Source organism: Oncorhynchus mykiss, chromosome 1, assembly GCF_057628025.1.
Source record: "Oncorhynchus mykiss isolate SJ-2025 chromosome 1, ASM5762802v1, whole genome shotgun sequence".
In the NCBI taxonomy this organism is placed as follows: Eukaryota; Metazoa; Chordata; class Actinopteri; order Salmoniformes; family Salmonidae; genus Oncorhynchus; species Oncorhynchus mykiss.
This window is the reverse complement of record NC_143022.1, coordinates 45,964,909-45,992,241: the sequence shown is the minus strand read 5'-3', so window position 1 is coordinate 45,992,241 and position 27,333 is coordinate 45,964,909. Positions and strand designations below refer to the sequence as shown.

General features: G+C 44.1%; 1 protein-coding gene across 1 annotated transcript in view; it reads left to right on the top strand.

Moving 5' to 3' along the window:
- Positions 1-27,333, top strand: part of LOC110523486 (G1/S-specific cyclin-D2) — a 209,178-nt gene that overhangs the window by 156,045 nt on the left and 25,800 nt on the right. The gene's annotated exons all lie outside the window — the stretch shown is intronic.

Below are 27,333 nucleotides of genomic sequence, written 5' to 3'. Positions count from 1 at the left end.
TATTTGTATGAACATAACATGATTCAACAACTGAGACATAAACTGAACAAGTTCCACAGACATGTGACTAACAGAAATTTAATAATGTTTCCCTGAACAAAGGGGGGGGTCAAAATCAAAAGTAACAGTCAGTATCTGGTGTGGCCACCAGCTACACTAAGAACTGCAGTGCGTCTCCTCCTCATGGACTGCACCAGATTTGCCAGTTCTTGCTGTGAGATGTTACCCCACTCTTCCACCAAGGCAACTGCAAGTTCCCGGACATTTCTGGGGGGAGTGGCTCTAGCCCTCACCCTCAGATCCAACAGGTCCCAGACGTGCTCAATGGGATTGAGATCCGGGCTCTTCGCTGGCCATGGCAGAACACTGACATTCCTGTCTTGCAGGAAATCACGCACAGAACGAGCACTATGGCTGGTGGCATTGTCATGCTGGAGAGTCATATCAGGATGAGCTTGCAGGAAAGGTACCACATGAGGGAGGAGGATGTCTTCCCTGTAACAAGCATGGGAAACAGTGTTTAAACCCTTTACAATGAAGATCTGTGAAGTTATTTGGATTTTTACAAATGATCATTGACAGGGTCCTGAAAAAGGGACGTTTCTTTTTTTGATGAGTTTATATACAAAAAAAGCATTTAAATACACTGAGTGTATAAAACATTAGGAACACCTTTCTAATATGGAGTTGCATCCCCTTTTGCCCTCAGAACAGCCTCAATTTGTCAGGGCATGGACTGTACAAGGTGTCAAAAGCATTCCACAGGGATGCTGGCCCATGTTTACTCCAATGCTTCCCACAGTTGTTCTGGATGTGATTTGGATGGTGGACCATTCTTGTTGAGTGTGAAAAACCTGCAGCGTTGCAGTTCTTGACACACTCAAACCGGTGCGCCTGGCACCTACAACCATACCCCGTTCAAATCACTTAAATATTTTTGTCCTGCCCATTCTCCCTCTGAATTGCACACATACTGTACACAATCCATGTCTAATTTGTCTCAAGGCTTAAAAATCCTTCTTTAACCTGTCTCCTGCCCTTCATCTACACTGATTGAAGTGGTTTGAACGGGAGACGTTAGGGGTCATACTGTAGCTTTCACCTGGATTCACCTGGTCACTTTATGTCATGGAAAGATCATGTTTTGCAAACTCAGTGTATACTGTATATCCTGAATGAATCTTGAATAATGATTAGTGAGAAAGTTACAGATGCACAAATTTCATACCCTGACAAGGTAAAAATATGTTGTTCTGCCCCTGAGCAAGGCCCACTGTTCCCCTGGCGCCGAAGACGTGGATGTCGATTATGGCAGCCCCCGGCTCCTCTCTGATTCAGAGTTGGTTTAAGGCAGTCCCCGGCTGCTCTCTGATTCAGAGTTGGGTTAAGGCAGCCCCCGGCACCTCTCTGATTCAGAGTTGGGTTAAGACAGCCCCCGGCACCTCTCTGATTCAGAGTTGGGTTAAGGCAGCCCCCGGCACCTCTCTGATTCAGAGTTGGGTTAAGACAGCCCCCGGCACCTCTCTGATTCAGAGTTGGTTTAAGGCAGCCCCCGGCTCCTCTCTGATTCAGAGTTGGTTTAAGGCAGCCCCCGGCTGCTCTCTGATTCAGAGTTGGGTTAAGGCAGCCCCCGGCACCTCTCTGATTCAGAGTTGGGTTAAGGCAGCCCCCGGCTGCTCTCTGATTCAGAGTTGGGTTAAGGCAGCCCCCGGCTGCTCTCTGATTCAGAGTTGGGTTAAGGCAGCCCCCGGCTGCTCTCTGATTCAGAGTTGGGTTAAGGCAGCCCCCGGCTGCTCTCTGATTCAGAGTTGGGTTAAGACAGCCCCCGGCACCTCTCTGATTCAGAGTTGGGTTAAGACAGCCCCCGGCACCTCTCTGATTCAGAGTTGGGTTAAGACAGCCCCCGGCACCTCTCTGATTCAGAGTTGGGTTAAGGCAGCCCCCGGCACCTCTCTGATTCAGAGTTGGGTTAAGGCAGCCCCCGGCACCTCTCTGATTCAGAGTTGGGTCAAGACAGCCCCCGGCTCCTCTCTGATTCAGAGTTGGGTTAAGGCAGCCCCCGGCACCTCTCTGATTCAGAGTTGGGTTAAGACAGCCCCCGGCACCTCTCTGATTCAGAGTTGGGTTAAGACAGACCCCGGCACCTCTCTGATTCAGAGTTGGGTTAAGACAGCCCCCGGCACCTCTCTGATTCAGAGTTGGGTTAAGACAGCCCCCGGCACCTCTCTGATTCAGAGTTGGGTTAAGACAGCCCCCGGCATCTCTCTGATTCAGAGTTGGGTTAAGACAGCCCCCGGCACCTCTCTGATTCAGAGTTGGGTTAAGACAGCCCCCGGCACCTCTCTGATTCAGAGTTGGGTTAAGACACATTACAGTTGAATGTATTCAATTGTACATCTGACTAGGTATCCCCCTTTCCTTTCCCCCAAAAATGCTAAACTCCCCTGTTATCGTAATGGTGATAGGTTAGCATGTCTTGGGGGTATGATGTTTGTGCGTACATTTTTTTCGCTCATCATTATTCACGATTCATTCAGGATATATACACTGAGTTTGCAAAACATTATCTTTCCATGACATGGTAATCATGGTAACATCCACATTCATGTAGAAGTGTTTAATAACATATTATATTCTTATTTACAATAAAAGTGACTCTAAAATGACACTATACATTATTTACCATTCATTTCTGTTGGGAACAAAAAATTCTGAAACACAACCAAAACGAACAGCAAATGCATCCAACAAATTTGTAGTCACAAGCTTGATGCAGCCATTGCGTGCTGAATATGGGGCCAAATACCACATTTTTTACTACTTTAATACACATGTAAGTGAATTTGTACCAATACTTTTTGTCCCCTAAAATAGGGGGACTATGTACACAAAGTACTGTAATTTGTTAACGGTTCACCCGATATCTATGAAAATACCCTCATGTCAGCCTGTTAGAGTGCGCTCAGTGGCATTTCATTGGATATGCATCATCCATTGAAGGAATGTGTCTCACGATCAGTCTTATCTAGTGTTTTGTCTGAGGGGCATCCAGTCCCCCACTTACAAAACAGCCTACATATGCCTTGAATCCCATGTTGCTGAAATAGGGGGCTGAGCGTTACGGGCTGATAACAGGCTGCAGACTGAGACTCCCTCTCCCTCAGCCCCCCACCCCCTCAGCCCTGAGCTGCACTCTGATTGGTTGAGAGGAGTTCCAGCACCTTCATGCCGGGGCACAGCGGATGTTGTTACCTTGTTCCCAGACTCCTGTGCTCCCTCCCCTTTCCCAAATCATCAGATTGATTTATCCTAGAGTGGCGGAGTGCGGCTCAATTGGGTCCATATGAGGACGGTGCTGAGTGGTCATCTAAAACAGTAATTTTCAGTAGGCTCCTTATTCTCGGGCCAAACAACCAAAAACACCCAATTTCCTACCTTGCTGTTCATAGAAGTGACAGATGGCGAAAACCTGGAAAAGCTTTCTTATAATCGTTAGCAACTGACATTTTGAACACAATACTTTATTTTGGTCTCTCCCTCTCACTCCCTCTCTCTATTTTGTTCTTTTCTTTCAAGGTGAAGAATCCAGGGAGGAAAATTGTGTTGGTGGAATATGGCCTAAATCTATCCAAGTTCAGCTTCTCCTCCTTGATTTGGCCCAGGATGTGAATTCAATACACAAATATTTGCCAGGTAGTTTGTCTCTCTTTAGGACTCGCTCTACCTGAACTGGGATGCCACTTAGAGCCACACTTAGACAGCCCCTGGACAAGGTCCCCTTTCATTCCAAGCTGGGACCTGGACCTGCACTCCCCCGGCAGTTGGGTCGTCTGGACGCCCCGCTTGACGGACCTGCTGCGTCTGAGTGACTATGAATGGCTGCATCTTTTTCCTGTTCCCTTTATAGTGCACTACTTTTGACCAGGGCCCAAAGGCTTCCCATAGGGCTCTTGTCAAAAGTAGTGCAAAGTCTGCTCTTGCTGGGGAAATGCATGTATGATAAATGCAGGGCCTGGAACAACAGCTGAGCTGAGGCAGGACTTGGCCCGAAGTCCAGGACTGTTTCAGACGTGCAAGAGCAGTTTCCTCATGTCTTGGCTCTTTGTCATGAATTACCTCTTTCATTTTTTCCCAGTAATAACCCAACTCCTCTACTCAGCATTTAAAACACCCATTTTTCCCTTTTGGTTTTTCGGTTTTCCTTTTTTTCTTGTATTTATTTCCACTCCTGTCTTTCTGGCAGGGCAGACTGCAAGCTCATAACTGTAACTCAATCTGCTGGCTGGGAGGGTGGGCGGGCAGCCACTGGGGCCAGTGCAGACCATGCGTGGGTGAGTGGGTGGGCGGTCAGCGTCTGGAAGGCAGAAAAAGGGGTGTTCAAAGCACACCTTTCAGCCAATGAGCTTCTCTGTTCACCAAAAGACAATGGCACTCCCTTTCTGAGGATTTCCTTTGTTTATCTACATGAGGAAACATTTCTCTTTTGAAGTAAAGGTGAGTATTAGAGAAGAGACCAATAGGCTGCTGCATCATCCATGTTACCTTTCTCGGGACATTTGAAAATAGCTAGATGATTGAATGAACTCTATGATAACACCTACAAAACACAATTATACATACCATAAAACAACTTTACACGTTTTGACTGCCCTGGTGTACTGGACACGCCTGCACCGCCCGCAAGGCACGGGGGCCGACAAGCTCTGGGGGCCCATGCAGCTATCATCGATGTCTATTGTTTTGTTTGTTTAATAAATCATTTTGACAGTAACCCTCCAAAAGATAATTTATAAACCTTTTTCATTTCCATATGTACTAGGAAGCTAAGTGTTTTTTTCCTTGGGCTTCAGGAATGTGACTGAAAAAGTGCCTCAGGCCTTGAATAAAATGTACAAAAAATGAACTGATTGAAAGAAAGGAGATATCAGTCAACAAATGCCTTGGCCAAGGCTATGACAGTGCCAGTGTAATGAGTGGCGCTTTCTCAGGTGTTCAAAGGTGCATATCAGACCGAGAGCCTAAAGTGAAAGTGACAGTTACAGGGATGGTAAAAACATATTGGTTGCCGTAGCAACATCAGGGAAACCTGGCAGAAAGGAGTGGTGATTCAAATGCAGCAGTTCTGCAACATCTTTAATTGATCTCGTTCTCCTTAATTGCCGACCTCACCATGTACCGGAAAGAGAAACTGTATATGAAGCTCTCGGGACAGGTCGTCTGGATACTGGATTAGCTGCAGAAATGGCGCTGAAGAGGTAGATAGCTGCCGGCTTACGGCTCCTGACCAATTCTGCTATTTTGTGGGTTTTACGCTGATCACAACTTTTATTTTACAAAATATTTCATCTATTATTACCTATGACCGAAAAAATATTCTGGACATTAACCTCAATTTGGATGAAGATTTCTACCCCAACGAGTCGGCAGCTGTGGATGTACTTCCTGGACCAGGTACTAATCCCCGGGACTCGAAAGAGGAAGAGGCACAAGAGAGGCAAACCAGCGGGCTCCCTGACAAGACTAGTCGATGAGTAAATAAACCACCTCTACCCTCTGTTCCATTGACGAACGTACAATCACTAGGGAACAAACTGGACGAGTTCCATTCGAGACTATCCTATAGACGGCACCTGAAGAACTGGCACTCCACACTGCCCTTTCCCTGTACTCCCTGTTCACCCACGACTCCAACACCATCATTAAGTTTGCTGATGACACAGCAGGCCTGATCACCGACAATGATGAGACAGCCTATAGGGAGGAGGTCAGAGACGCCAGGACAACAACCTCTCCCTCAATGTGAGCAAGATAAAGGAGCTGATCGTGGACTATAGGAAAAGGAGGGCTGAACAGGCCCCCATTAACATCAATGGGACTGAAGTGGAGCGGGTCGAGAGTTTCAAGTTCCTTGCTATCCACCAACAAACTATCATGGTCCAAACACACCAAGACTGTTGTGAAAAGGGAACAACAACACCTTTTCCCCCTCAGGAGACTGAAAATATTTGGCATGGCTCCCCAGATCCTCATAAAGTTCTACAGCTGCATCATTGAGAGCATCCTGACCAGTTGCATCACCGCCTGGTATGGCAACTGCTCGGCATCTGACCGTAAGGCGCTACAGAGGGTAGTGCGTACGACCCAGTACATCACTGGGGCCAAGCTTCCTGCCATCAAAAGACCTATATACTAGGCGGTGTCAGAGACTCCAGTCAACCAAGTCATAGACTGTTCTCTCTGCTACCTCACGGCAAGCTGTACCGGAGCGCCAAGTCTAGGACCAAAAGGCTCCTTAACAGCTTCTACCCCCAAGCCATAAGACTGCTGAATAATTAATCAAATGGCCACCCGGACTATTAACATTGACCCCCCCTAACGGTAAGGTTGTATTCGGCGCATGTGACAAATACAATTTGATGTGATTTAATATTCAATGTTTCTCGGAGTCGTGGCTGAACAAAGGCATGGATAATATGCATCTAGCTGGATTTTCTATACATCGGCAAGACCGAACGTGAGCTTCGGGTAAGGTTAAGGGGGAGAGGTGTGTATCTCTTTGTTAACAACAGCTGGTCCGCAATCTCTGTAAAGGAAGTCTCAAGGTTTTGCTTGCCTGAGTTAGAATACCTCATGATAAACTGCAGACTATACTACCCAAGAGCGCTTTCATCTGTATTTTTCTTAGCTGTTTATTTACCATCACAGACCTATGCTGGCACTAAGACCGCACTCAATGAGCTGTATAGGGCCATAAGCACACAAAAAAATACACATCCAGCGCAGGTGCTCCTAGTGGCCGGTGATTTTAATGCAGGGAAACTGAAATCTGTCTTACCTCATTTTTACCAGCATGTCACTTGTGCAACTAGAGGCGAAAAACTCACCTTTACTCCACACACAGCAACGCATACAGTGCTCTCCCTTGTCCTCCATTTGGCAAATCTGACCATAATCCTATCCTCCTAATTCCTGCATACAAGCAAAATCTCAAACAGGAAATACCAATGATGCGCTCAATACAGAAGTGGTCTATCCAATAATGTTCCAATAACCAAGAGGGGTTTACCACATCAGTCACCAAATGTATTAAAATAAATAAAAAACGGACCTGATGGAAACCACTCCATTAGTCCTGCATTTCCCCCTTGAGTATGTGCATCAATATGTTCTCTAGTGTACTGATATTAAGGGCATCAATGACATCGTCCCCACATATCCCATACAGAACCAGAAGCCATGGATTACAGGCAACATCCGCACTGAGCTAAAGGCTAAAGCTTCCGCTTTCAAGGAGCGGGACACTAATCCTCCGACGAGCCGTCAAACAGTCTAAACGTCAACACAGGACTAAGATAGTATCCTACTACACCGGCTAGTAGGATTCTAGCCTCGTCGGATGTCGCAGGGCTTGCAAACTATCACAGAATACAAAGGGAAATCCAGCCGGGAGCTGCCCAGTGACAAGAGCCTACCATACGAGCTAAATTCCATCTATGCTCATTTCGAGGGAAGCATCACTGAAACATCCATGAGAGCACCAGCTGTTCCGCGTGACTGTGTGATCTCGCTCTCTGTAGCCAATGTGAGTAAGATCTTTAAACAGATTAACATTCACAAGGCCAGATGGATTACCAGGATGGGTACTCAGAGCATCCACTGACCAGCTGGCAAGTGTCTTCACTGACATTTGCAACCTCTCCCTGACCCAGTCTTTAATACCTACATGTTTCAAGCACACCACCATAGTCCCTGTGTACGCCAAGGTAACCTGTCAAATGACTATTGCCATGTAGCACTCACATTTACAGCCATGAAATGCTTTAAAAGGCCTGGTCATGGCTCACATCAACGCCATCATCCCAGACACCCTGGACCCACTCCAAATGTCACCGCTCCAACAGATCCACAGATGACACAATCTCTACTGAACTCCACACTGCCCCCTCCTACCTGGACAAGAGGAACACCTACATGATAATGCCGTTCATTGACTATAGTCCAGCATTCAACAGCATAGGGCCCTCCAAGGTCATCACTAAGCTCAGGACCCTGGGACTGAACACCTCTCTCTGCAACTGGATCCTGGACTTCTTAATGGGTTTCCCCCAGGTGGTGGGGGTAGGCAACAACACAGCCGCCATGCTAACCCTCAATACGGGGGCCCCTCAGGCGTGCGTGCTTAGTCCCCTCCTGTACTCCCTGCTCACCCACGACTGCTTAGCTGTGCACGACTCCAACACCATCATTAAGTTTGCAGACGACATGATGGTGTTTGACCTGGTCACCAACGGCGATGAGACATTCTATAAGGAGGAGGTCAGTGACTTTGCCTAAACAAACTGCACTATCAATTTAGTAGTCTACAATCTCACCATTTTCAACCTGCATATCGATGTGTCTCAAGGTGGAGTCTGACAATCGCAACGGCACCATGCAATGCACCCTGGACTGAAGAGGCAGACAAATAGGAGAAAAATGTTAGATCCCCTGTTAAATTACACATTTCTCGAGGTAAGAATATCGCAAAAATATAATCATATGACATCGGACAGTATTGAAATCTGACATCTATGATAGATGTTTTCCGAATCTAAAAATCCTATTCCTGTTAACTTCCAGTGTAGTGAGAGCTGCTTTATCACAATGCTACGTCATACCGGCCAAATTTCTGCCTGCTTGAAAGGCAGTAGCTCAGATACACATGAAAAAATGAAATGACCCAAGGAAATCGACAGAACATCACTCAGAGATGCACAAAAACAATAACATTCATAATAGGTGAATCTAAACTCTAAACCGACTATTTTTTTCCTCAAAGTTAAGCTATTTGATGTGTAATTTGTTTTAAAAAAATTGTAAATAGCAGCTAAATATGGTAGGCTGTATACAGTACATTCTGAGAGTATTCAGACCCCTTGACTTTATCCACATTTTGTTACGTTGCAACCTTATTCTAAAATTGTTTTATCAATCTCCTCAAGATACCCCACAATGACAAACTGAAAACAGGTTTTTATACATTTTTGCAAATGTATTGAAAATAAAAAACAGATATACCTTATTTACATAAGTATTCAGACCCTTTGCTTTGAGACTCAAAATTGAGCTCAGGTGCATCCTGTTTCACGGCCAAACTGAGTAATCAGGGAAGAAGTGCCTTGGTCAGGGAGGTGACCGAGAACCCGATGGTCACTGACATAACTCCAGAGTTCCTCTGTGGAAATGGGAGAACTTTCCAGAAGGACGACCATCTCTTCAGAACTCCACCAATCAGGCCTTTATGGGAGAGTGCCCATATGGAAGCCACTCCTCAGCAAAATGCACATGACAGCCCACTTGGAGTTTGTCAAAAGGCACCTAAAGGACTCGTAGACCATGAGAAACAAGATTCTCTGGTCTGATGAAACCAAGATTTAACTAATTGGCCTGAATGCCAAACGTCACATCTGGAGGAAACCTGGCACCATCCCTATGGCACCATCCCTAAAATGTATAATGAAACAATCCCTAGCAAGCTAGTGTTTTGAGGGTGGATTGACTGTAATATTTGGCATTCATAGAATGGTTTTACGCACAGCTTTCTATCCAAGCTGAGATAGAGCGCAGGACAGCCCATACCATACAGGTTCAGGTAGGCTATACATGACAGTTGTATATTCAAAAAAATCTATTGGTAGATGATTAGTTTGCTGTTGCATTGAAAATGCATTTTACAACCTGCAACGTATGAATTTCCAACTTTTAATTACTGAACAAGTAATTACATTATTGACGCCAGCGACACCGTGTATAGCTTTGTGAAATGTTAGGCTTAACATGAGACATGACAACCAAATACCAATAAACATTTATCCATTAGCTAAAGCAAAGCTATAGGCTACATGCCCTGGCACCACAGAAAGCCTTTCATCGATTCAATGTCGCAATTTCAGCACCATGGACAGTGATCGGTAGCTTATTCTTTGTGAGTGGCTATTTAGTTTAGTAAATTTAGTAAATATTTCAGGGCGGGGGAGAGGGGGAAGGGGGGGCCCGAACTTCGACCATGCGGGAGTCCAGCAAAACTGCGTCATGCAAGTGCCTCCACAGCAGATGATATTTTGACTAAAATACTCGCTTCACTTAAATTAGCTCATCTAAGATGGCCATCTATTCAGCTCTTAAAAGGGGCCTAACCCCCATCTCCCCAGACCGTCTTTCATCCTGCTTTCTGACCCTCCCATATGTGCAGCTAATCTCTCCCTTGTGTCTCTGAAATGTCAGTGCGGAGGAGCGAGCATGTACTTGCTCGCTATGGATTTCCCATGGAATGCACACTTTCAGTTCAGCCAGTGTTACGTGTTTTGATAGGCAATGATTATGAAGTATTTTATTTTTCCTACTGGGTGTGGGAACCAAACCTGTTGGTACACTACCATCGTGACTGAGGCTGCTGTCTGGTTCATCCGACTAGGGGTGATTCTATGCTGGGATAAGTAGTGAATCACATTGCTCTCACAAGACCTGGAGATGACATCTTCAATTAACAAATAGAGGATTTAGATCCAGCTCTAGATCCAGCTCAAGGTGTGCTGTGATGAGTGTTGGATGTAAAGAGGAAGTCATGCGTATAAAGGGAAAAAAATGTCTCCTTGGCAGACAGAAAGCAGCATCCCTAACAAACAGGACACAGGCAGAACTACCTTGTTTGAATAGGTGGGCTGTTGTTCAAATAAGATTATTGGATGGGATACAGTAAAAAATATATATATTTGATTCCAACCCCAATACTTTAATCTATTAGAGTCATATGTGAATAATTTAATACATGTCAACATGCTTTCGTATGTGTTGCATGTTTGTTTTTTGTTGGTGTCGCAGCCAGGCACAGAATTCCAGGGAGAGTGTCCAAAGGGTTAAAAGCCCTATCTGCCTCTGGAATGAATGGTGGAAGTTTGGTGGTGGAAGAGGGGGAGGGATGGGGAGAGGGAGGGAGGGAGCCGGCAAGACAATTCCCCCGACGTGGGCCATTCACAGATACAGGAAATGCTTGACCTCACACCCTGAGAAACGTCCACAGCAGCCCACTTGTGTTCAAGGTGTAATTGGGCGTAATTAGGAGCTGGCAGATAGGAGGACCTGCATGCTCCACATGCCTTCGTTCCTCCTGCCTGCCTGCTTCCACACTCCCCTCGCCTCGCCTGCAGCAAAGGAATCTTTAGGACAACAAGAATTCATTCAGATACTGAATTCTTAAGCTTTAGGTTGGTAGGGCTTACGAAAATATTGGCTAAAGTGAAATCCGTAAATCGTGTTTGTCTGTCGGCCATTGATGTGATGTGGGATGGAGACGGGGGTTGGGGGGGGGGGGTACACAGGGCGTGGCAAAAATGTTCCTCAACGGTCTCCTACTTAAAGCATTATTGGTAGAGAGTAGAGAGGTCTGAGTTAGTCTATGGACCAGCCCCGTTCTACTTGTCTGACTCCTAATCTGTTCCCTTCTCACCTATCAGGACAATGGAAGCCAGGCTTCCTGTGTGGAAATGAGGAGATGGGAGCAGGGACTGAGGAGGGGAGATGAGTGCAGTGCCGGTTCTAGCTTTTCTTGGCCCTAAGCAATATTTATTTTGGGGACCCACACCTCGCAAGTAAAACATTCTAGTGGTCCCCCTCTTGACGGCGGAGAGAAAAAAACTAAGCTATAAAGTTAATTCCCTGCAATTCTATGCATTTTGCCATGGGGCATAGAGAAAATGTTGTAATTTTAAAGCATATTTCCTGCAATTCTACATATTTTGCCATGTTCAAATGATATCTGAGTGCGAGGGAAAAAATCAATGGGGGCCCCCTCAAGGTCAGGGCCCCTGGGCACATGCCCTGCGTGCCTGGTCAGTAATTTGGCTATGATTACTACAAGGTGTCAATAGCTGGCTAAACTAACTTACCAATTTAAAAAAAAATAACTGACATGGGCTAATTGGATGACTGTCAGTGACTGACATTACTAACTCTTAAAGGGATACTTCAGGATTTTGGCAATGAGGCCCTTTATCTACTTCCCCAGAGTCAGATGAACTAGTGGATACCATTTGTATGTCTCTGCGTGCAGTTTGAAGGAAGTTGCTAACTAGCGCTAGCTACTATTGGTTCACACCACCTCACTTCCTTCATAAAAAAAGAAAATGTATTAACCAGGTAGGCCAATTGAGAACAAGTCCTCATTTACAACTGTGACCTGGTCAAGATAAAGCAAAACAACTACACAGAGTTACACATAAACAAACATACAGTCAATAACACAATAGAAAAATCTATGTACAGTGTGTGCAAATGTAGAAGAGTAGGGAGGTGAGGCAATAAATAGGCCATAGAAGCGAAATAATTACAATTTAGCATTAACTCTGGAGTGATAGATGTGCAGATGATGATGTGCAAGTATGCTGTCTGTGTGAGTGGACCAATTCAGTTCAGTTTGATTAGATTTTTTGATTTGAAGTAGAGATATTGGGGTGCAAAAGACCAAAAGGATAAATAACAAAATGGGGATGAGGTAGTTGGGTGTGCTATTTACAGATTGGCTGTGTACAGGTACAGTGATCGGTAAGCTGCTCTGACAGCTGATGCTTAAAGTTAGAGAGGGAGATATAAGACTCCAGCTTCAGTGATTTTTGCAATTCGTTCCAGTCATTGGCAGCAGAGAACTGGAAGGAAAGGTGGCCAAAGGAAGTGTTACATACTGGACACAGAGACATACAAATGGTATCCACAAGTCCATCTGACGCTGGGGAAGTAGATAAAGGGCCAAAATCCCGAAGTATCCCTTTAACAATAAGTAGAGACCCCTACTGAGTTCCAAAAAGAGGTTTGGGGCCCCCTAGCAGCTCATGGCCGGCCATGGTTGAGGGGATCTTGGAAAGGGGAGGGGAGGGGAGAGGAGATGGGGGAGAAGAGATGAAGGAGGAGAGAGAGAATCTTAAAAAGTGGAGGCTTGAGACGGGAAAGAGGATGCCAGAGAGGGGAGAGGGAAAAGAGGGCTAGTGATCAATCAGGAGGTCTAGGGCTCTGACCTCTGACCTACTGTGAGAGAACAGGATGCCACCATGGTGAACCTGTGAGGGCTCAGGCATTTAAGACCCTGGGACCCAGCCCAAGCCTTTCTCTATGATGAATGGGACGCTAGCATGAACACAAATTGCCCCGTAATAATGACAGACAGGCCTATAACCAAGCACATAACCTAGCCTGCTAAGAACAAATAGAAATGGATAGAATTATAGAGAGAGAGATTTAAATAGCGAGAGGTAGACATACAGCTGAGGATTACCCTACCGGAGGGAGGGAGAGAGGTTAGGGAGGGGGAGAGAGATTGATTTACAACAGAGAGAGCGCGATGCTGGCGTTTTCTCCCCACTCTGCTGACCCTGGAGCCGGTGTGAGGGCAAGATTCCAGAGGCCCCTCAGCAGCAGCTCCGCCCCGACAGACAGACAAGCAGCCAGGAGGGCCTGTAAGTCATCCAAGCCCTCTCCCTCTCTCTCTCCCTCCCTCTCTCTCTCCCTCTCTCGCTCAAGCCCTGGGAACTGTTTACACTTAGTACTGCTGGCTCTTCATATAGGCTAAAAACAGCTGTTTGGTTCACAGGCTGAATCAGCCAGAGCGCCAGCCTCCCTTTTCATAGCCACGGCATGACACAGCTTGGTAGATCTCTCCTCTGTGTGTTCCCCCCCTCCCCCATCCCCCAAAACAACGTGTCCCTCTGTCTTTGAGGAAACACATGTATTATATTAGTCCTGTGGAAGGCAAGGGTCACACTCCTGTCAGTAATTGAAATTATGTATGCGCTAACGGGATTACAGTGGCCCAGTGATTGAAAGGTGACCCTGCTCCCTTGTTCCACTGCTGGAATTCCAGAGGTAATGGATCATGAAAGGAGGCCTCCTCAGTACATGTAGACAGGCGGAGGAGCAAGGCAGGAGGAGCTAGGTGGAGTCAGAGTCACCTACAGTTTCACCCTCCTCACCTCATTCTCAGTGTTATTATGGGACGCTGCCCAGAACCAGTTATCATTCCGCTTGTCCCTGTCCCTCAGCCCTCAAGACCCAGGCTTTTTCTCCGTCCTGTCCATGAATAGAGTCATCACAGTGGGCCAATCAAACCAATTTGGCCCATTTCTGGTAAAGGGTAAATGTCATTACTGTTTTTTTTTACAAGGTGAGGGAAGAAATGGTTAAGCATCCAGATGGTGCTTGACAGGTTACCAACTCAATTAACACAGACCCAATGACACCGGAGTCATTTTCCAGCAGAGCCATGCAGGAGATCATTCACAAATCTGATTCAGTAAACTGTCATCTCTACAATTCTCCTTTAGTGCCTTATCTGTTCTCCAGGTAAAATCTATGTTTTTGTTGATGTTCATTACTGTAGCTTTTTACTTGAGAGATTGTATTGCGTTTAAAACCTTTTCGGCATTGGCAGCGGTTCTGATGCCTGTTCTTGTGTGAGATACTGATACTGCACCGTGATGAACTCTGTCCCTGGAATTGTTGCATGGCTGCTTGAGCTCGGCATTATCAACATGCCATAGCACACGCTCTGTTGGGCTCTTTGTGAAAACCAGCCTGCGAGCTGGGCTCAATGCCTTTTTGTCATGCTGAGACAGTTGTCCGGTGAAGCTATGACAGATGTGAGGAGAGCCCATCCACCCCTACCTACACTGCCTCCATGTTCTATAGCAGGGGTATTCAACACCATATGAGGTCCGGGGCTTGCTGGTTTTCTGTTCTAGCTGATAATTAATTGCACACACCTGGTGTCCCATATCTAAATCAGTTCCTGATTAAATGGTAACGATGAACAAATATAGTGGAACTGGCTTTGAGGTCCAGAGTTGAGTTTGAAAATTCTATTGTATCTTTATTTTTATTTATTTTTCTCCCCAATTTTGTCATATCCAATTGGTAGTTACAATCTTGTCCCATCGCTGCAACTCCCGTACGGACTCGGAAGAGGCGAAGTTCGAGAGCCGTGCGTCCTCCATAAACACAACCCCGCCAAGCCGCACTGCTTCTTGACACAATGTACGCTTAACCCAGAAGCCAGCCGCACCAATGTGTCGGAGAAAACACCGTACACCTGGCGACCGTGTCAGCGCGCATGCGCCAGGCCCGCCACTATAGTTGCGAGAGCACGATGGGACAAGGACATCCCAGCCTGTCAAACCCTCCCATAACCGGGACGATGCTGGGATAATTGTGCATCGCCTCATTGGTCTCCCGGTCACGGCCGGCTGCGACATAGCCCGGTATCAAACCAGGATCTGTAGTAATGCAGCTAGCAATGCAGTGCTTTAGACTGCTGCGCCACCCTAGAGGCCTGGTTCTATTGTATCTTGATGAAGCAATGCAAAGTGAATTTTCCCAGGAAAGAATAGGGGGGGAAAAATAAATGTTTCCCTGTGAATGTACAGGTAACTACCAAAATAATGGAAACACTTGAGTAAATGAGGGATACAAAGTATATTGATAGCAGGTGCATCCACACAGGTGTGGTTCCTGATTGAATTAAGCATTTAACATCACATCATGCTTAGGGTCATGTATAGAAATGCTGGGCAGGCCATTATTTTGGCTAGCATGGCCATGCCCCCATAAGATGACAATGCCCCCATCCAAAGGGCATGAGAGGTCACTGAATGGTTTGATGAGCATGAAAACGATGTAAACCATATGCCATGGATGTCTGTCATCAGATCTCAACCCAATTGAACACTTATGGGAGATTCTGGAGCGGCTTTTTCCACCACCACCATCAAAACACCAAATGACGGAATCTTCTTGTGGATGAATGGTCTTGCATCCCTCCAATAGAGTTCCAGACAATTGTACAATCTATGCCAAGGTGTATTGAAGCTGTTCTGACTCGTGGTGGCTCGAACACCCTATTAAGACACTATATGTTGGTGTTTCCTTTATTTTGTCAGTTACTTGTAGGTATCCTTTGATAAATATCTACTGAGACTTGGCATGGGACCAAAGACAACAAATCCCTCTGGGCCACGAAAATCATTCAGGCCCAACTTGCAGGGTGATAATGGGACATTGAAGTAGCCTGTGTGTGTGTGTGTGTGTGTGTGTGTGTGTGTGTGTGTGTGTGTGTGTGTGTGTGTGTGTAAGCTTTTCATTCATAATTTGTTCATAATTTGTTGAGTATGAGGACTCATGAGGACTCACTAATTCATGAAGCATCTTTAGAAATTGTCTCAAACCGGTAAAAACACATGTGCCTCATGAAGACATTGAGATGCAGAACATGTTGGCTGAGGTTAAGAGGTGGAACAGGTGCAACTGCAGTCATAGACACAAACTTAATGTGATCAATGTTTGATGTTTTTTATAGGGTGCGGCAAGAAATGTAGAGGTACATTTATTGTGGGAGTCATTGAATTCCAAGGCATTTGTTCATTTCCACTTTTCCTTTGGTGGAGAGAATTGTCTTATTAATACAAAATCTATTGAATAGAACCACATTCTCATACATAAGATAAAAGCGTAACATACATTGAATCCTTGAAGACTTTGTGTTTATAAAGTGGGAAAACCAAACTGAGGCAGACACAGACACAGCAGTTTTAAGTGAGGGTTAAAGATGTTCTTATCAAAATGGCGTCTTAGGAAGCTAAGAAGACAGTACGTGGCGGAGAGGAAATGCATTCAGCAGGGAGGGGTGTTTGACTCTCCACGCTGCTCCTTTATTGTTGTTGTTAGCCCCTTGCTGTTGTGACTGAGGTACCGGCAGCAGTCGTACACACCCCCAATGCTTTCTTCATCGTTCACACAACAGAATTCCAGCCATAACGACCTGTCCTCTCTTGGAAATAAACCCAAACACAGTCATGGGCCTGGCGGGGGGCAAGGACATTTTCTGGATGGACGCCACAAACCAATCAATTCAGTCACTTTGCGGAGGCGCTTGCCACTTTATTTGTAGATAGTAGATAAATAGCCCTTTATCATTGGATGGCGACCTATAAGATACAACTTCATTGTGGGATGAAGATCTACGCTACATTCAGAAAGTATTCAGACCCCTTCACTTTTTCCACATTTTGTTACGTTACAGCTTTATTCTAAAATGGATTCCGTTGTTTTTTCCCCTCATCAATCTATACACAATACCCCATAATGATATCACAGTACCGCATAATGACAAAGCATTAACAGGTTTTTAGAAAATACCCTTTACTCAGTACTTTGTTGAAGCACCTTTGGCAGCGATTACAGCATTGAGTCTTCTTGGGTATGACGCTACAAGCTTGGCACACCTGTAGTTGGGGAGTTTCTCCCATTCTTCTTTGCAGATCCTCTCAAGCTCTGTCAGGTTGGATGGGGAGCGTTGCTACACAGCTATTTTCAGGTCTCTCCAGAGATGTTCGATCGAGTTCAAGTCCGGGCTCTGGCTGGGCCACTCAAGAACATTCAGAGACTTGTTCCAAAGTCACTCCTGCATTGTCTTGGCTGTGTGCTTAAGGTTGTTGTCCTGTCGGAAAGTGAACCTTTGCCACAGTTTGAGGTCCTGGGCGCTCTGGAGCAGGTTTTCATCAAGGATCTCTCTGTAATTTGCTCCGTTCATCTTTCTCTCAATCCTGACTAGTCTCCCAGTCCCTGCCACTAAAAAACATCCCCACAGCATGATGCTGCCACCACCATGCTTCACCGTAGGGATGGTGTCAGGTTTCCTCCAGATGTGACGTTTGGCATTCAGGCCAAAGAGTTCAATCTTGATTTCATCAGACCAGAGAACCTTGTTTATCATGGTCTGAGAGTCCTTTAGGTGTCTTTTGGCAAACTCTAAGCCGGCTGTCATGTGCCTTTTACTGAGGAGTGGCTTCCGTCTGGCCACTCTACCGTAAAGGCCTGATTGGTGGAGTGCTGCAGAGATGTTTGTCCTTCTGGAAGGTTCTCCCATCTCCACAGAGGAACTCTGGAGCTCTGTCAGAGAGACCATCGGGTTCTTGGTCACCTCCCTGACCAAGGCTCTTCTCCTACGATTTCTCAGTTTGGCCGGGCAGCCAGCTCTAGGAAGTCTTAGTGGTTCCAAACTTTTTCCATTTAAGAATGTTGGAGGCCACTGTGTTCTTGGGGATCTTCAATACTGCAGAAATGTTTTGGTACCCTTCTCCAGATCTGTGCCTCAACACAATCCTGTCTTGGAGCTCTAAGGACAATTCTTTCGACCTCATGGCTTGGTTTTGTTCTGACATGCACTGTCAACTTATATAGACAGGTGTGTGCCTTTCCAAATCATGTCCAATCAATTGAATGTACTACAGGTGGACTCCAATCATGTTGTAGAAACATCTCAAGGATGATCAATGGAAACAGGATGCACCTGAGCTCAATTTCGAGTCTCATAGCAAAGGGTCTAAGTACTTATGTAAATAAGGTACTTCTGCTAAAATTTCTAAAAACCTGTTTTCGCTTTGTCATTATGTGGTATTGTGTGTTGATTGATGAGGAAGAAACATTTATTTAATCAATTTTAGAATAAGCTGTAATGTAACAAAATGTGGAAAAAGTCAAGTGGTTTGAATGCTCTCTGAATGCACTGTATAGCTTGGGATGTAAGTCTATATTTTGGGATGTAGGTTTATATTATTGGTTGTACACTAGATAATGGAATTCTGATCTGTTGCTGGCTATTACTGGAGGGACATCTTTACTTTAATTGTTTAATTATCTCCCCCTCCTCTCAGCTGTTCCTTGCAGGGCCACGCTGACTGAGTTAGTGCCTGTGCTGTTATGGGTTCATTGGCCTGGTATGTGGCAGGAATCTTTGGATCAAGGTAATTTCACACTGTTCAACATTTTCCCAGGCTGTTAAGCTTCCCTTTACCTTTGTGCCACTCGAAGAACGAGATAAGGAGTGACACATGTTGCCATTAAACACACACAGCATCCCTGCAGCACCCAGGGCTGACGCCACCAGCGGGGCAAAGGAACGACTTGAAAGACATGGACTATAAAATGATCTTCTGACACTCCAGTTTCCCAAAAGGATCAGATTATTGCAGCCTGTCCAAGTGTGGTACGGTGTAGTGCATTCATGGGTGGTACTGTAATAATGATGAAAGGGGTTGGATTTGTCATTGCAGAGGTCCAGAGTTTTGGGAGGGAGGCCGGGCAGGCGGAGCTGTCGTTTGTCTTTATCAGATACAATGAAGATAAGAAGGTGTGTTCTTATTGTTCTTATGAATCGTTTTTTTAATGTATATTAAAGTGTGTGCGCGTGTGAACGTTTGCGTGAACGTGGGTGTGCCTCATCATTAATGTCTACATCTGTGCCAGTGTCTGTATTCAACCAGCAGCACGTGTGTTATGGTTCTTTTGTAATCTTCCCAGACTGTTCCGTGTTATTATTAGATATACCAGATGAGTCAACACCTGATGGGTATGGGTGGAAAATGAGAGGGGTATAATTGTTTAAGTAATCTAGTTATTCTCTACTATACCCAGGTCCTGCTCTCATGTACCATCTGTTTCTGCTGGAGACCTCCGGGGCCCTAACCTAACCACACACACTGCATGAAGATGGTGCCCTTACCCACTGTGTATGTGTGTGTGTGCGTGCGTGCGTGCGTGCGCGTGTGTGTGTGTGCTTGCGTGCGTGTGTGTGTGTGTGTGTCTTTGTGTGTGTGTGTGTGTGTGTGTGTGTGTGTGTGTGTGTGTGTGTGTGTGTGTGTGTGTGTGTGTGTGTGTGTGTGTGTGTGTGTGTGTGTGTGTGTGTGTGTGTGTGTGTGTGCAGGTGTTGGCATTGGGAATCAACAATGAGTTGATGACAATGAGCCCATCAACCCTTGAAACCCCAAGACTATCTGTTTCAAAGTCAATAGGAGAGCCTCTTAAACACAGCTGCAGTCAGAAAGGTTTCTGTGAGACAGGACTGCTACCTTATTCCCACCTTCTCAACTTGTGGAGAACACATAGTTAAATGTTTCATGTTTGCAATGCTTTTTGTCCGTTTGACAAATATAATGTCAATAGGCAGCGTTTTTCTTTGTTCCCAACAGGGAGGGGTGCATGAATCATACATTAAATATGATTCGCATGAATGCCTCACTCAGAGACAACAGTTCTCTTTCTTTCTGGGCAATTTGCAGCAAGTGTCAAAACTGGGTGTCTCTCAACTTGAATGCAAATATCTCTCTCTACTGTATGCTGTATGATCATAATTACAGTTGACGTGTTTATGAATCATTGACTTCAATTCACATAGTTCAATATATGTATTGGTCTTTAGAGACACAAAATGGCATTACCTCCCAGGGGATTGGCTGCCAGTCATTCCATCTGTCTTTCAATCTCTCGTTCTGTCTGTCTCAAACAGACATCTGTCTGAGGAAACATATTGAGGAGACATCGAAGTATGAAGTTTGAAGGCCATACAAAGTTTTCACTCAGACAATAAAGGGTAAGTATTCCTTTTGAAGTAGCCATTAGGACAATCAGTTCATTAGGGCACAGAACAGAAAATGTTTTAAAAGTTTTGCAACAGACAAGGAAAATGTGTGTTTCTTATTGGACAGGTCCAGGTAGTCGCTCCCTTTTTGAGTCTGTTTCCTTCCATTTGGTGTCTAATGAACACTACCCATTGGACAGTACTGCATTACAATAAATGTTTGGGATGATGCACATTTGGTTTGTACATGGAGCTGAACGTCTTCAGGATGTTTTTACTCCCTCTGGACCAACATTCCAAATTGCCAGGAATCAGGAGGGCCGCCTTGTGCAGAATTACACCGTGAGGGACACAACCTGCCCTCAGAGAGTCCTTGCATTCTGTTTCAAGGCCCCTCGGAGCAACAATGCCTTCGTTCTTATGTGTGGGTTGCAAAGGAAGGGAGGGAAAAGCTTGGGCTCTGGTATAGTATCAGTAAGCAGCTGTTGCATGAGTGACAAACTCAAGGGCTACCGATATGAACATGGGAAAATCCTAGGGAAGCAGGGGGTGAAGACAAAGCAGCAGATGAGCCTCTCCACTCAGAAATGTGCTGTTGTGTTCTTCTACAAGTGTGAGAAAGAAAGGAAAACCTATACTAAGTATCCTCTGGACGGCCAAGGGAATATTTACTGTCCTTGTCAAACTGTACCCCAGATCTTCTCCTCTCCCCAGTTTTGATGAGTCATTGAAAGGTTGTTGGTGGAGTTCAAAAGGTAGGGTCAAGCATGTGAGAGAGGAGGGTAGAAGGGGGGGGGGGTGGTAAAGAAAGGTAAATGAATAGCAGACTGGCTCTTCTCTGTTGTCTGAGGGAGGGTTTGGCTGGCTGGTGCTGTACAGACATCCTTATTGTCTGTCCCATGCAGGTAGATCAACACCAACGATGTTCTCTCTGTGTAGACACCCATATGTCCCTCAACGCGCTGTCAGCAACCCCTTTGATAGATTCTGGCTGAATGTAAAAAGGTTGCTTTGAGTTATTAATGATGTTTTAACTTGTGTTTTCTAAACTTTTCAAGAGCTGTTTCTTTGACTGATTTTCTTGCTTTGAAAACGGAAGGGAGGAAACGACAGCCTCGTTTTTTCCCTTCCGTTTTCAAAGCAAGAAAATGTTGAAGATTTGTTGTATGACAACCGAGAATAGGCCTACAGTTACACGTTGTTTGTTTTTTTCTCTTTGTTTGTTCGTATCTTGATTGTGTCTTTTCCAAAGCTTTTTGGGGCACCTGCTAATATTGTAATATCAGTCATATGTTACAAGGTGTCACGACTTCTGCCGAAGTTGTTGCCTCTCCTTGTTCGGGCGGTGCTCGGCGGTCGATGTCACCGGTCTTCTAGCCATCATTGATTCATTTTCCATTGGTTTTGTCTTGTCTTCCCACACACCTGTTTTCAATCCCATTCATTACCTGTTGTGTATTTAAACCTCTGTTTCCCCTCATGTCTTTGTCAGAGATTGTTTATTGTCAGTGTTGTGTTTGTTGTATAGGTGCGCGACGGGTCCTCGTACCCATGTTTGTTTATATTCATTTCTTATTAGTGTTATGGAGCATGTTACGTGGACATTCATTAAAAGACTCCATTTTATACTCTGTTTGACTCTCCTGCGCCTGACTTCTCTGCCACCTATACACACGACTCTGACACAAGGTCCAGACTAATGCAACTTTATAACCGGTTGTGACCACGCCCACATAGCATATGAGAAGGTCTGCAGCGTGTACCTCTGTCTTCAGCATCGATTTATCTCTTTAACAGGGAGGGTATTCACCTTGCCCCCAAGGCGTGGAGAGATGACATATAAACGTTGTTCTTTTGCTCTTGCCCTTGTTTTTGGACATAATGAGATAAGAAATCATTTTCGGGAGGACATCTTTGCATAAAGAATGTCTGAGGGAGTCTACAGCCCTGGTCATTGGTGCCAACGTTGCAGTGTAACGTCAGTAATAGAATGGTGAGAATAAAACACGATTCTGAGACCATCCCACAGGTGCTTGAGCTTCCAGGGACAACCCTCACGAACTGAGTAGCTTGGTTTCTGAAAGACGTCCAGAGTATGGAAAGGGGTTGAGAATGTAGTCTGTAGCGTTTGCTTATCAATCCATTATTGCACGTACTTATTCCCACTAAATAGTCCTATGGCTGGTGTGTTTATTCTGCAGGAGCTGGCTCTCTAGATATCCCTCCTGTCCTCTCTCCATCTGTATGGCTTGAAATAACTTGCCATCCTCTCCCCATTGCTCTCACATATAAACGCAGGTCTCCTTTGCTGTGACGTTATGCCATTCCATCTTAGGGAAATGCAGTCGAAAATAGAATCAAGTCAAACGAATCTGTTTGATTGAATCAAACATGGATGCATGTGTTCCTAATCTAGTGTGTGAGGTTAAAAGTAGAATATGTGTATTTTATTTTTTATTTTTTTGCGAAATGTGCAGTGTTGGGTGGTCATGCGAGCTGAACCTACCTGGCTTTCTGATTCTGTTTGTTATTGTCCAGGTAGCCTAAGAACTGTCCTCTGTCTGTATTCTACGATTAGACGAGATACAGGACATTGTTATCACCCAAGTTGTATTGGCACTTCTTTGTGGATATCAGCAATAACATGAATGATCGTTGGAGCATTGCATACAGCCGGGTATCATGGCATGGATAGATCCTTTGTTATTGCTTTACTCAGACATCTGCAGTTGTTCAACCACAACAAAATAACCCAAGGACGAGCTCAGTTGTGAGCTCTGACCAATGCGTTGTAAGAAAAGGATAAGCATGCATAAGGTGTTTTGAAATAAAAACATGTAGCGAATATAAATCATATGCATATTTTGTAGCAAGTGAATGTCTCATGACCACCTAACACGCAGTGTTACTACATGGTGGTAGTCATTTAGTCTATTTTGTTACTTGTATGCGACAAGCTAAGGAGACTTGGGAGTTATAACAGATGTTCAAGCTCAGGTTAGTGCAGGAAATGGTTTGCATTACTTTGGAAGTGTAAACAAAAATAACTTGCCTGATAAGGTTCTGCTTTATAGTGCACAGATGATATTTTTGAGATGACAATGTCAGGGGTGTTCCTAGTGTTAAAACGTTGTAATGGACTATTTGAATGGTGTGTTTGTTTCACTGGACTATTATTTTGCCGTCAACTGTTTTTCAAGTCAGCCAGTGTGGCAGTCACTGAATAGTGAACAAATGTAAACATGGAGTGGGGCAGAGTGGTTGAACCTCCTATTAATTGGAATTAACAGTGTATGCACGTGGTTTTTGTCATTCAGCATTTCTGACCCTGTCATGGTTGCTTGTTAGATTTATTAGGCCATTTTTTGGGGAATATTTTCTCCGCTTTTCAGTTGTCACATGTAACACCAATCATTTGTGCTGTTTTTATAACATAAACAGTAAACATGTTCACACCAGGCCAAAAGTGTGGAATAAGAGAACAAAATCTACTTCTATAAATAACATTAGTATATAACTTAATTTAGGAAATGAATTAGTGAACTTTATTCATATATTATGTTATAAATCATTAAATGGTTTCATTTTTTTTTATATTCAACCAACCAATTCTTTAAATACTATTAACAAGGTTATCAATAACATTTCCACAGTCTTTTAAAAATAGTTTCAAAGATAAAGCATAATAAAAGGACAAACATAACATATATGATTTGTACCTACAGTCTGAAATGATATAAAGGCATTCAAACCAAGAACCTACAGAGTGGATTTGCCTCTTTCTGCCTTTTTGCCCTCTAATATGGTATGGGAGACAAATCTAGTTACGAGTTCCATTTATTTGATTGTTTAATTAAAAGTGAAAAACTTAATGAGTTTTTTCATTCGTGTTAATTATCTGGTTAGAAAGATGATATTTTCATGGCAGAACTGCACTAATTCCAGCTTGCCGCTGTTGCACATAGCTGCAGGTGTGTTAGAATGATCTCTAGGTATCCCACATTTCACATGTTTTTCAAAACATGCTTCTATCACATGCCATAATTGACATTCTCTATAAATCAGCCAACTTTCACACAGCCTAGTTTAGTAAGATTGTGGAAATACCTTCTTTTTAGAACCTATTTTTGAACCTGTTTTGATAATTATTTTGTAGTAGTTTCAAATGTAGTTCCATGTAAAAGCCCAATCAACACATTATGATTGTTTCATTGCTGCATAATTTATCTGTAAACATGCTCACAGGGAAGATAAACAATGTCAGAAATATGTTATAAACTGTTGTTGTAAAATTAAATGCTTTTTATGAATTTGAAAAGATAACATATGGTATAGAACTTCTACATGGTTTTCACTTCAAATATGTTCATTTTCTGAATTGTGAACTTAAAAATGTTTATTTTTCTTCTGATTTCAATATCCTCTTTTTTCAGTCTAATTTGTTTGAAAGGAGGCAGAGACTCACAACCTATAGTTTAGGCTACTGCTGTCATTTGTGGAGCATTGAACCCTTAAACTCATGAAGTTCCTTCCTGATAAAAATGCCCCTGTCTGTTTGTTTGACAGAGTTTAAAAGCATCTTAATTCTTGTTTTGGTCAGCAACCTACTTGTGCTTTTGGTATGCAGCCTAGCCTAGCCCAAATGCTAGCATTATCTTCCCATTATTTCAAAACCTGAGTGAGACAAACCATTGCAGTCACACTATGAGGTGAGATATTTTTTAAACCTTTTTAACTCCGAATAAAGTTCAAAACAAACGTTGCATTGCCTTGTGTGTGCGTGTGTCCCCCATTTCGATATAATGTTAATTGCATGCATCCGGGAAATAACATGCGCCTCGGCCCAATTCTGCGTTTGACGCTCAGCGCCTGTGATGACGTCATTACTCCGCGAAAATACAGCATGGTTCTTTCATACTTCTTCCAAACTCGATAAAGCTGCGGCAAAACTTTTGTCTTTGTTGGAATATAGGAAATGGGCTCATTTTGCTGTCTGTATTTGTACCTTTTGTTAGACATCTGCTGTCCAAGTAATTGATATTAAAAAGTAATTTCTGATGGCAGTGACAGGTGCATGAGCAAGTCATGAGATGCAGGCATTCAGAACATGAGCCGCCTTGAATAAATCACCGTTATGAAAGGCGGAAATATGAGAAATAAGTTGAAATTTGCATTTTATTGGGCATTATAACAAATCAAATGTACTTTGCCATCGGAGGATTTGGTTGAGACGCGTGGCCATCAAAGAGTATCTGTCCGGTCTGGTGAGGTGGAAACTTCCATCGGACATGATTGTGGACCTGTTGGCTCAATTTGACTCTGCTTCTGCATAGTTTTATGCATCCTATGTGAACATTCACGATCAGTTATTATGGCGCGGATGGGTTTGCACGATGTAGAATTTTGATTGCTTATTCTGTTTCTCCTATGGGAGATTAATTTACCAGAGTGACTCGTTGAGATGCGTCAGGGACTGGAGGAGCAGGGGCAACCCCCTTATACACTGCTTCCACACAACGAGCAACTTGCTGGATGTGTTGGCTGGTAGGCTAAACGCCTAAACTATTCTTCATTGAAAAACGTCCCGTATTGTCTTTGATGCCTACTCAAACGTTGTCATTTTTGTAGTCCAAAACATTCCAAAATAAAGGGAATATTTTAATCACTCAGTGCCTCATTCATGTAGGCTAGTTTTTCTTGTTGTTGATGGTCACAATAACATAAAAGGTTATCATGGAACCAATTAAGAAACAGTTGGGTGTTTTGAAGATTTGTTGCATGACAACCAATAAATACAGTTACGTGTTGTTCGTTGCGTTTTGTCCTTATCTTGATCATGTCTGTTCCCAAGCTTTTTGTGGCAACTGCAAATATTGTAGGTCCAGACTAATGCAACTTTGTAACCGGTTGTAACTTGTAACCATCCCCGCGTAGCATGAACAAGTTTGAAGCAGGTGCGTCTGTCTGCAGCATCGATTCATCTCCCTAACATGGAGGGTATATGGTATTCACCTTGCCCCTTCAGACTCATCACCCCTCGCCCACAAGACGTCGGGAGATGACAATGAACCTTTCTTATGTTGCTCTTGCCCTTGTTTTGGGGACTTAATGAGATAAGAGCACGTTTAAAGAATTTGCGGCAGGCCATCGTTGCATGAATAATGTAATTTTACTGGTGTGTATATTCTGCAGGAGCTGGCTCTCGAGATATCCCTCCTATCCTCTCTCCGTGTGTGTGGTTTGGTATAGCTTTTAATCCTGTATCCATTTCTTTATCATATAAGCGCAGATCTCCTTTGCTGTGACGTAACATTTTATCATGGAACTAATTAAGAAACAGTTGCCTACTTGCAGCCGATGCTATATTTCTCTCATTTTTGCGTAGTAAACATGTTATAGCAATTTTGATCAATATTATAGTAGCTTATAGAACTGCTTTATACTTTTCCAAGTCAAATAGTTTTTTAGTTTAAACTTTAAAACGTGTGTGAGGTGGAGGTTTCATCCATATGGAATGTGTTGCTTTCCAATGTTTTTGTTGCTTGATAGTTGGATATCATTTTACGATGTCACTCTATCCTAGGGGTACAATAACATCCGCTAATCGTGTGAATTGATAAATGGTCATTGCAGGAGTTGGACAGCCCTGGTGCTCCGAAGGTAGCCTATGCAATAAAAGTCTGCCCAGTAACAATCGGCAAGCCTCGGTCGCACGCAGAATACCTATTGGCTATATGCAAATTGTGACAAGGGGAGGAAACAATCTCGAGACAAAAAAATGCTCTAAAGAATCATTTCCTAGTTCTCTTACAAGTAGAAGAACAAAAGTGTTGCCATTCAGACCGATAGAGAGACCCACTCGAATGGAATTTAACAACTTTGATCGCACCGGGAGACTG